Consider the following 9,988-nt stretch of genomic DNA (forward strand, 5'->3'; position numbering starts at 1 on the left):
CATCAATGGTCAATGGCCATCCCTAACTAGGAGGGTAGGAACCTGCAGACCTGCAGTGCTATTTGTGTATCCGCTTTGCACCATCTGGATAAACCACAGATAGAACCGTAGGGAGGAAGACGGGGAAACATTTAGTATAATGTCCCCAAATAACTTGTAATCTGCAGGAAGCTGCTGTTCTGTATAAATGACGCTCACGATCAGCTGGTTGCAAAGAACCTCAGACTACACAGATGCAGGGCAGATGTACTAAGCTGTGAAGAGTGATGAAGCGAAGAAACATAGGGGGGTATTTAATCCCAGCCATCAGAAATAGGAGCCAACAGTATTCCATCCTGGCCCTGACTCGCCTGTAGCAGGTTTGCCCCCCTACGGAGGCAAATCTGTATTGTCGGAAATGGCCGCTGTATGGTTGAATCCACAGCCGTTTCCGTTTTTGCCGATTCCGGGACTTTCAACATAGACACCAAACAACATGAAAACTCATGTTGAGCTTTTTCCATGTTGACATTTTGCTTTTGTCGACGTATTGTGTGTCAACCTTTTTCATGTCGACTTTTTGACCCTATTGACCTATTGCGCATAAGCCTTTTCATCTAATCTCTTGACACTGTAGATCTTTCAACCAGAACCAGAGAAGAAAAGTCAAGGATTAGGACACTGGTTTTGGATCGGCCTCTATATAGGAGGAGAACATGTGTGGTACCCTATTTATCATGCATTGCTGTGACAGAAGGAACATTACTTCTCAATGGAAGCCAGATCTATAGAAATATAATAAAACGCTAAGTCATGTGTTGCTCTGTTCGTTTGTGCTCAGACATTATGGTTATGATGTTGCATCATTTTAATGGGCTGGGAATATAACTAGTAATATATATATATATATATATATATGCAACAAGGAATATCCTTACAGCGCTGATCGTTTGTAGATCAAATATAGCATCCAAGAGATATCTATTTCAGGCTTGCGCAGCTCTCCTTATGTAGGGCTCTTCCAACTAGCCCAAACTGTAAAGCATAGAGAAATAGAAAAAAAGGAGGCGCACCATAGTGTAGTATATCAAATTTTAAAATTGACAATCCTTTACTTGATGGATTAAAAACACTCACAGGAGTAAAAGTGTTATATCGCTATAACACAAATATTGCATAAAAACACAGTGAATCACAGTATATCACCGCATCAGTGGCAAACACGTCTCTCCAGCCTGGCTCCAGGACCTCGCCGCGTCACAGCGTCACGACCAGCGTCCTCTCAGCTCCGCCCCTGGGCGGAGCTGAGAGGACGCTGGTCGTGACGCGGTGACGCTGTGACGCGGCGAGGTCCTGGAGCCAGGCTGGAGAGACGTGTTTGCCACTGATGCGGTGATATACTGTGATTCACTGTGTTTTTATGCAATATTTGTGTTATAGCGATATAACACGTTTACTCCTGTGAGTGTTTTTAATCCATCAAGTAAAGGATTGTCAATTTTAAAATTTGATATACTACACTATGGTGCGCCTCCTTTTTTTCTATTTCTCTCTCTCTCTCTCTCTCTCTCTCTCTCTCTCTCTCTCTCTCTATATATATATATATATATACACACACACACACACACACACCCCTTTCTACCGGTTTTTCACCAATCAATGATCATTGTGTGTTAAATGGTTGGTACTGCATGTTCCAGCTGGATATTTTTTTTAACAGTCTTGTTCTTACTTCACCATTCACATCGCCATAGAGTCCAAAGCATCGTGAGTCAAACAAATCATGTGAAGGTGCATGTTACACATATTGGGGGGCCATGTTGACAGTCGTTGACATAAATGCTTTTGAAATGCTCATGTTAACCTTTTCATGTCGACCTTTTGACACTATGGACGAAATGCATTAAGGGGCAAATTTTTTTTCGCACCTTTCGTCCTGAAATCCCACCAAAACGCAGTTTTCAAAATTAAAAAATTTTTGACGCAAATTTGCATATTTAATAAGATACTAATTCGCGGCAAAAAGTGCAATATGGTAAGATTTTTAGTCATGAAAAGGTGCGAGTGAAAAAAAAAATGGCGTAACCAGCCCCGGGCTCATTGAGCCGGATCTGGCTCCAAAAATATGGGGGACAAAAAGCATAGGGGTCTCCTGTATTTCTGAAACCAGCCCCGGACTCTTGGACAGAAAATCTGGGGGTCCCCCTTATTTTGAAACCAGCACCGGGCTCCAACAGCCCGCGGTGTCATGCCACAGCCAGGGGACACTTTTTACATAAGGTCCCCCGGCGGCCATACCATGTCCTAGTGCTATAGAGGCTGCTAGCATCGTTGGCTCTATGCGTCTCCATGGAGATGCATAGCTCAGCCCTGATTTTGGGCTTTTTTTTAACCAAAAATCGCACATGTCTACAAAATCGCCCCGTTACATTTCGCCCTGTCTTTCTAATAATCTACACCCTTTCTTGCCTAGGTTCTCCCATGCTCTCACCACGGTGAGGGAATTTACTATTCCATATGAGATGTTGCTATGGGCAACCAGTCTATTTCTTATTTATATAGCACCTCCTGGAAGATAATAGATACTATCTGATTGGTTACCCATAGCAACATCCCATGTGAAATAGAACTCTCATCTTAGTAAATTCCCCCCGGTGACTAGAAAATAAGTTATGCGTCATATCCCTGGGCAACATAATAAACATTATTGCCTGATGGTATAAGCACCTGGTCGAAGATCATAGATGAGAAAAAAAAAAAACAGGCCGGTTACACAGTACACTTGTTGACTATGTCGACAATTGGCACAAAAAATGGGAAAGACCCATGTCAACCTTTTGACTGTCGACCTAATGCTTATGTCCGGTTGACCTAATGTATGTCGACCTTCAGCCCTATGACCCATACCAGTGCGCGATCTCTCGTCAGGAATCGTTAGTTTCTGTCTGTAAGATGCTGGTTGGGGCAGATCCGCGCAGAGGGACACAAATGAGGGCACTACCCCAGTAACATTCTTGTAGTGTGATGCGCAGAACGTGCAGCACACGCCCCGCTGCTCTGTGAGCTGCACATTAGGGGATTCATGCGTGAGATAAGCTGAGGTCAGTGTGATGCAGACACAAAGGCAGCTGCTGGCCCCCCTGGTAATGCTCATTCCTCATCTACACCACGCCCAGACCCAGATGTAGGCTGCTCACACTATGTATTGCCGGGTCTGCTTGTGTGTCCTGTGCAGGGCGATAGAGCGTCGCTTTATGCCACTTATAGGGCGCGCTCATATTTTATGTGAAATTAAGCCTAAGAAGGACCTTTGTGTAGTGTTTAATGTATGTAGCGTGTAATTCTGTAATTCTCAGTATCTGTTCTTATTCAGTATGTATATACAACAGCACAGTATCACTTCTCTCATCCTGTATGCTGGGTGTAATCCTCAGTATCTGTTCTTATTCAGTATGTATAGACAACAGCACAGTATCACTTCTCTCATCCTGTATGCTGGGTGTAATTCTCAGTATCTGTTCTTATTCAGTATGTATAGACAACAGCACAGTATCACTTCTCTCATCTTGTATGCTGGGTGTAATTCTCAGTATCTGTTCTTATTCAGTATGTATAGACCAGAGCACAGTATCACTTCTCTCATCCTGTATGCTGGGTGTAATTATCAGTATCTGTTCTTATTCAGAATGTATAGACAACAGCACAGTATCACTTCTCTCATCCTGTATGCTGGGTGTAATTCTCAGGTTCTGTTCTTATTCAGTATGTATAGACAACAGAACAGTATCACTTCTCTCATCCTGTATGCTGGGTGTAATCCTCAGTATCTGTTCGTAATCAGTATGTATAGACCAGAGCACAGTATCACTTCTCTCATCCTGTATGCTGGATTTAATTCTCAGTATCTGTTCTTAATCAGTATGTATAGACAACAGCACAGTATCACTTCTCTCACCCTGTATGCTGGGTGTAATTCTCAGTATCTGTTCTTATTCAGTATGTATAGACAACAGCACAGTATCTCTTCTCTCATCCTGTATGCGGGGTGTAATTCTCAGTATCTGTTCTTATTCAGTATGTATAGTCAACAGCACAGTATCACTTCTCTCATCCTGTATGCTGGGTGTAATTATCAGTATCTGTTCTTATTCAGAATGTATAGACAACAGAACAGTATCACTTCTCTCATCCTGTATGCTGGGTGTAATTCACAGTATCTGTTCTTATTCAGAATGTATAGACAACAGAACAGTATCACTTCTCTCATCCTGTATGCTGGGTGTAATCCTCAGTATCTGTTCTTATTCAGTATGTATAGACCAGAGCACAGTATCACTTCTCTCATCCTGTATGCTGGTTGTAATCCTCAGTATCTGTTCGTAATCAGTATGTATAGACCAGAGCACAGTATCACTTCTCTCATCCTGTATGCTGGATTTAATTCTCAGTATCTGTTCTTATTCAGTATGTATAGACAACAGCACAGTATCACTTCTCTCACCCTGTATGCTGGGTGTAATTCTCAGTATCTGTTCTTATTCAGTATGTATAGACAACAGCACAGTATCTCTTCTCTCATCCTGTATGCGGGGTGTAATTCTCAGTATCTGTTCTTATTCAGTATGTATAGTCAACAGCACAGTATCACTTCTCTCATCCTGTATGCTGGGTGTAATTCTCAGTATCTGTTCTTATTCAGTATGTATAGTCAACAGCACAGTATCACTTCTCTCATCCTGTATGCTGGGTGTAATCCTCAGTATCTGTTCTTATTCAGTATGTATAGACAACAGCACAGTATCACTTCTCTCATCCTGTATGCTGGGTGTAATTCACAGTATCTGTTCTTATTCAGAATGTATAGACAACAGAACAGTATCACTTCTCTCATCCTGTATGTAATCCTCAGTATCTGTTCTTATTCAGTATGTATAGACCAGAGCACAGTATCACTTCTCTCATCCTGTATGCTGGGTGTACTTCTCAGTATCTGTTCTTATTCAGTATGTATAGACCAGAGCACAGTATCACTTCTCTCATCCTGTGTGCTGGGTGTAATTTTCAGTATCTGTTCGTAATCAGTATGTATAGACCAGAGCACAGTATCACTTCTCTCATCCTGTATTCTGGGTGTAATTCTCAGAATCTGTTCTTATTCAGAATGTATAGACAACAGCACAGTATCACTTCTCTCATCCTGTATGCTGGATTTAATTCTCAGTATCTGTTCTTATTCAGTATGTATAGACAACAGCACAGTATCACTTCTCTCACCCTGTATGCTGGGTGTAATTCTCAGTATCTGTTCTTATTCAGTATGTATAGACAACAGCACAGTATCTCTTCTCTCATCCTGTATGCCGGGTGTAATTCTCAGTATCTGTTCTTATTCAGTATGTATAGTCAACAGCACAGTATCACTTCTCTCATCCTGTATGCTGGGTGTAATCCTCAGTATCTGTTCTTATTCAGTATGTATAGACAACAGCACAGTATCACTTCTCTCATCCTGTATGCTGGGTGTAATTCTCAGTATCTGTTCTTATTCAGTATGTATAGACAACAGCACAGTATCACTTCTCTCACCCTGTATGCTGGGTGTAATTCTCAGTATCTGTTCTTATTCAGTATGTATAGACAACAGCACAGTATCACTTCTCTCATCCTGTATGCTGGGTGTAATTCTCAGTATCTGTTTGTAATCAGTATGTATAGACCAGAGCACAGTATCACTTCTCTCATCCTGTATGCTGGATTTAATTCCCAGTATCTGTTCTTATTCAGTATGTATAGACAACAGCACAGTATCACTTCTCTCACCCTGTATGCTGGGTGAAATTCTCAGTATCTGTTCTTATTCAGTATGTATAGACAACAGCACAGTATCACTTCTCTCATCCTGTATGCTGGGTGTAATTCTCAGTATCTGTTCTTATTCAGTATGTATAGACAACAGCACAGTATCACTTCTCTCATCCTGTATGTTGGGTGTAATCAGGGCCGTTTCTAGAGGCGGACAAGCCGTGCAGCAGCCCGGGGCGCCGCACGGCTTGTCCGCCTCTGATAAATAGCTGGGGCGCCCGGCAGCTTCTCCAGTGCCGCCGCCACCTCCCCCCTTCCTATCCCTTGCCGCCCGACGCCCGACGAGATCATCACGATCACGGGCCCGGCGGCCGCGGCGGGACATTGCGACTGCGCAGTTGCGTCCTGGCTCCAGCAACAAGCTGGCTGCCGGGACTCTGCAGTCTGCACAGGAATCCCCCACCGATGTGTGCAGCGTGACATAATGACGTCACGCCGCGCTCGTTAAACGAGGAGCAGCGCAGCAAGACTTGCTGCATGCCATGCTGCTTATCTGGAGAGAGGAGCAGCCTGACAGCCACGGGCTTAAGGTAATTAATTAAAAGTGCCCGGAGAGGGGATGGAATTGAGGGGGGGGGAGGGAATTGAGGGGGGGTGCGAAGTGTGCCCACTGCCCACCAATGTGTATACATTTATACATCCACTGCCCACCAATGTATGTATTTTAATATGCCCTCTGCCCACCAATGTTTATTAACAATAGGTGGTAACGTATAAATTAATGGCGCAGGCCAGCAATATATATGTTACTGCCTATTATTAATAAACATTGGTGGGCAGTGGTGTTTAAATAAATATACATTGGTGACAGTGGGCATATAAATATTGGTGGGCAGTGGGCATAAAAATATATGGTACTTATGTAGTAACTGGGCTGCCGATTTTGAAATCGGGTCCATCGCATCGCATCGCACCCGACCATATCGCATGCGATGCGATGCGATGCGATGGACCCGATTTTTCCATAGGATTCAATGTTAAAATGGACTGAGTCCATTTTAACATAGAATTCAATGGGAAAAGGGGTCCTTTTCATACCCCTACTATCCAAGTGGGCATGGAGTTGGATATAAACCTGTGGCGAGCGTAGCGAGCCACCGAGCCCGAAGCGTGGCGAGCGTAGCGAGCCCCGCGAGGGGACACAGAATACCGTCCCCTCGCGGGGCTCGCTTCGCTCGCTACGCTCGCCACAGGTTTATATCCAACTCCATGCCCACTTGGATAGTAGGGGTATGAAAAGGACCCCTTTTTCCCATTGAATTCCATGTTAAAATGGACTCAGTCCATTTTAACATTGAATCCTATGGAAAAATCGGGTCATCGCATCGCATCGCATCGCATGGTCGTATGCGATGCGATGCGATATCGCATCGCATCGCATCTGATTGTATGCCTTAACTTAAGGCATACAATCAAAAAATCGGCAGCCCAGATACTACATAAGTACCAAATATATACATCAGTGGACATATAATTGCCAGCGGCGGCACTCCAACAATAAATAAACACACCAGAGGCGATGCAAGTTCAAGCCGACGTTTCAAGGCCGTTCAGCCCTTTTATTCAGTGGACATATAAAAATATATATTGCTGGGCAGTGGGCATATACAAATATATACATTGCTGGGCAGTGGGCATATAAAAACATATACATTGGTGGGCATCGAACATTGGTGGGCTCATCACATTGTGCAGCGTAATGTGTAATTGTCATCACAGTGTGCTGCGTAATGTGTAATTGGCATCACAGTGTGCGGCGTAATGTGTAATTGTCATCACGGTGTGCGACATAATGTGTAATTGTCATCACGGTGTGCGACAATGTGTAATTGTCATCACGGTGTGCGACAATGTGTAATTGGCATCACGGATAAATAGTGTATAATGATTCAAGTAGCCTGCTAACTAAAGTGCGGGAGTACAATGACAATTCCTGCGGTAACCAATGTCTGGACATGCAGGTTGCAAAGGTGAGATGTAAGGTAATTGTTTTTCTGCTAGACCACGCCCATATATTAAGCCACACACCCCTTTAAAAATAAACCACGCCCCCTATTTTGGTGCGCGCGCGCAATTTCTTCTATGTCGTGTTGACTTTTTTTGGGGGGGGGGGGGCGCATTTTTTATTCCTTTGCCCTGGGAGCTAAATTGTCTAGAAACGGCCCTGGGTGTAATCCTCAGTATCTGTTCTTATTCAGTATGTATAGACAACAGCACAGTATCACTTCTCTCATCCTGTATGCTGGATGTAATTCTCAGTATCTGTTCTTATTCAGTATGTATAGACCAGAGCACAGTATCACTTCTCTCATCCTGTATGCTGGGTGTAATTCTCAGTATCTGTTCTTATTCAGTATGTATAGACAGCAGCACAGTATCACTTCTCTCATCCTGTATGCTGGGTGTAATTCTCAGTATCTGTTCTTATTCAGTATGTATAGACAACAGCACAGTATCTCTTCTCTCATCCTGTATGCTGGGTGTAATTCTCAGTATCTGTTCTTATTCAGTATGTATAGACCAGAGCACAGTATCACTTCTCTCATCCTGTATGCTGGGTGAAATTCTCAGTATCTGTTCTTATTCAGTATGTATAGACAACAAACCAGTATCACTTCTCAGTACCAATATAATTCTTCTCTCCTTATATTACAGTTTGAGGTAGAGATCTGCTGTATTACCTTCAGAGGAGCCGCAGGAGATAAGTAATGTATTACTCCAGTCAGCTATGTGATGACTACACTATGGGGGCAGAGAGGAAGCTTCACTCCTGTAATCAGCACATTCTTCTAGCCTGAGACAGCATCCTGCGGGAGCGTATCGCTGCTAGGACGGATACCTCACTATCACTACATAGTACATATACTGCGAGCCTAAGACAGCATCCTGCGGGAGCGTATCGCTGCTAGGACGGATACCTCACTATCACTACATAGTACATATTCTGCCAGCCTAAGACAGCATCCTGCGGGAGCGTATCGCTGCTAGGACGGATACCTCACTATCACTACATAGTACATATACTGCGAGCCTAAGACAGCATCCTGCGGGAGCGTATCGCTGCTAGGACGGATACCTCACTATCCCTACATAGTACATATACTGCCAGCCTGAGACAGCATCCTGCGGGAGCGTATCGCTGCTAGGACGGATACCTCACTATCACTACATAGTACATATACTGGCAGCCTGAGACAGCATCATGCGGGAGTGTATCGCTGCTAGGACGGATACCTCACTATCCCTACATAGTACATATACTGCCAGCCTGAGACAGCATCCTGCGGGAGCGTATCGCTGCTAGGACGGATACCTCACTATCACTACATAGTACATAAACTGCGAGCCTGAGACAGCATCCTGCGGGAGCGTATCGCTGCTAGGACGGATACCTCACTATCACTACATAGTACATATACTGCCAGCCTGAGACAGCATCCTGCGGGAGCGTATCGCTGCTAGGACGGATACCTCACTATCACTACATAGTACAAATACTGGCAGCCTGAGACAGAATCCTGTGGGAGGGTATCGCTGCTTGGACAGATACCTCACTATCACTACATAGTACTGTACATATACTGCCAGCCTGAGGCAGCATCCTGCGGGAGCGTATCGCTGCTAGGACGGATTCCTCACTATCACTACATAGTACATACTGTATACTGCCAGCCTGAGGCAGCATCCTGTGGGAGCGTATCGCTGCTAGGACGGATACCTCACTATCACTACATAGTACATATACTGCCAGCCTGAGACAGCATCCTGTGGGAGCGTATCGCTGCTAGGACAGATACCTCACTATCACTACACAGTACATATACTGCCAGCCTGAGACAGCATCCTGCGTGAGCGTATCGCTGCTAGGACGGATACCTCACTATCACTGCATAGTACATATACTGCCAGCCTGAGGCAGCATCCTGAGGGAGTGTATCGCTGCTAGGACAGATACCTCACTATCACTACATAGTACATATACTGCCAGCCTGAGACAGCATCCTGCGGGAGCGTATCTCTGCTAGGACAGATACCTCACTATCACTACATAGTACATATACTGCCAGCCTGAGACAGCATCCTGCGGGAGCGTATCTCTGCTAGGACAGATACCTCACTATCACTACATAGTACATATACTGCCAGC

Source organism: Crinia signifera, chromosome 11 (genome assembly GCF_055691185.1).
Source record: "Crinia signifera chromosome 11, ASM5569118v1, whole genome shotgun sequence".
Lineage (NCBI taxonomy): Eukaryota > Metazoa > Chordata > Amphibia > Anura > Myobatrachidae > Crinia > Crinia signifera.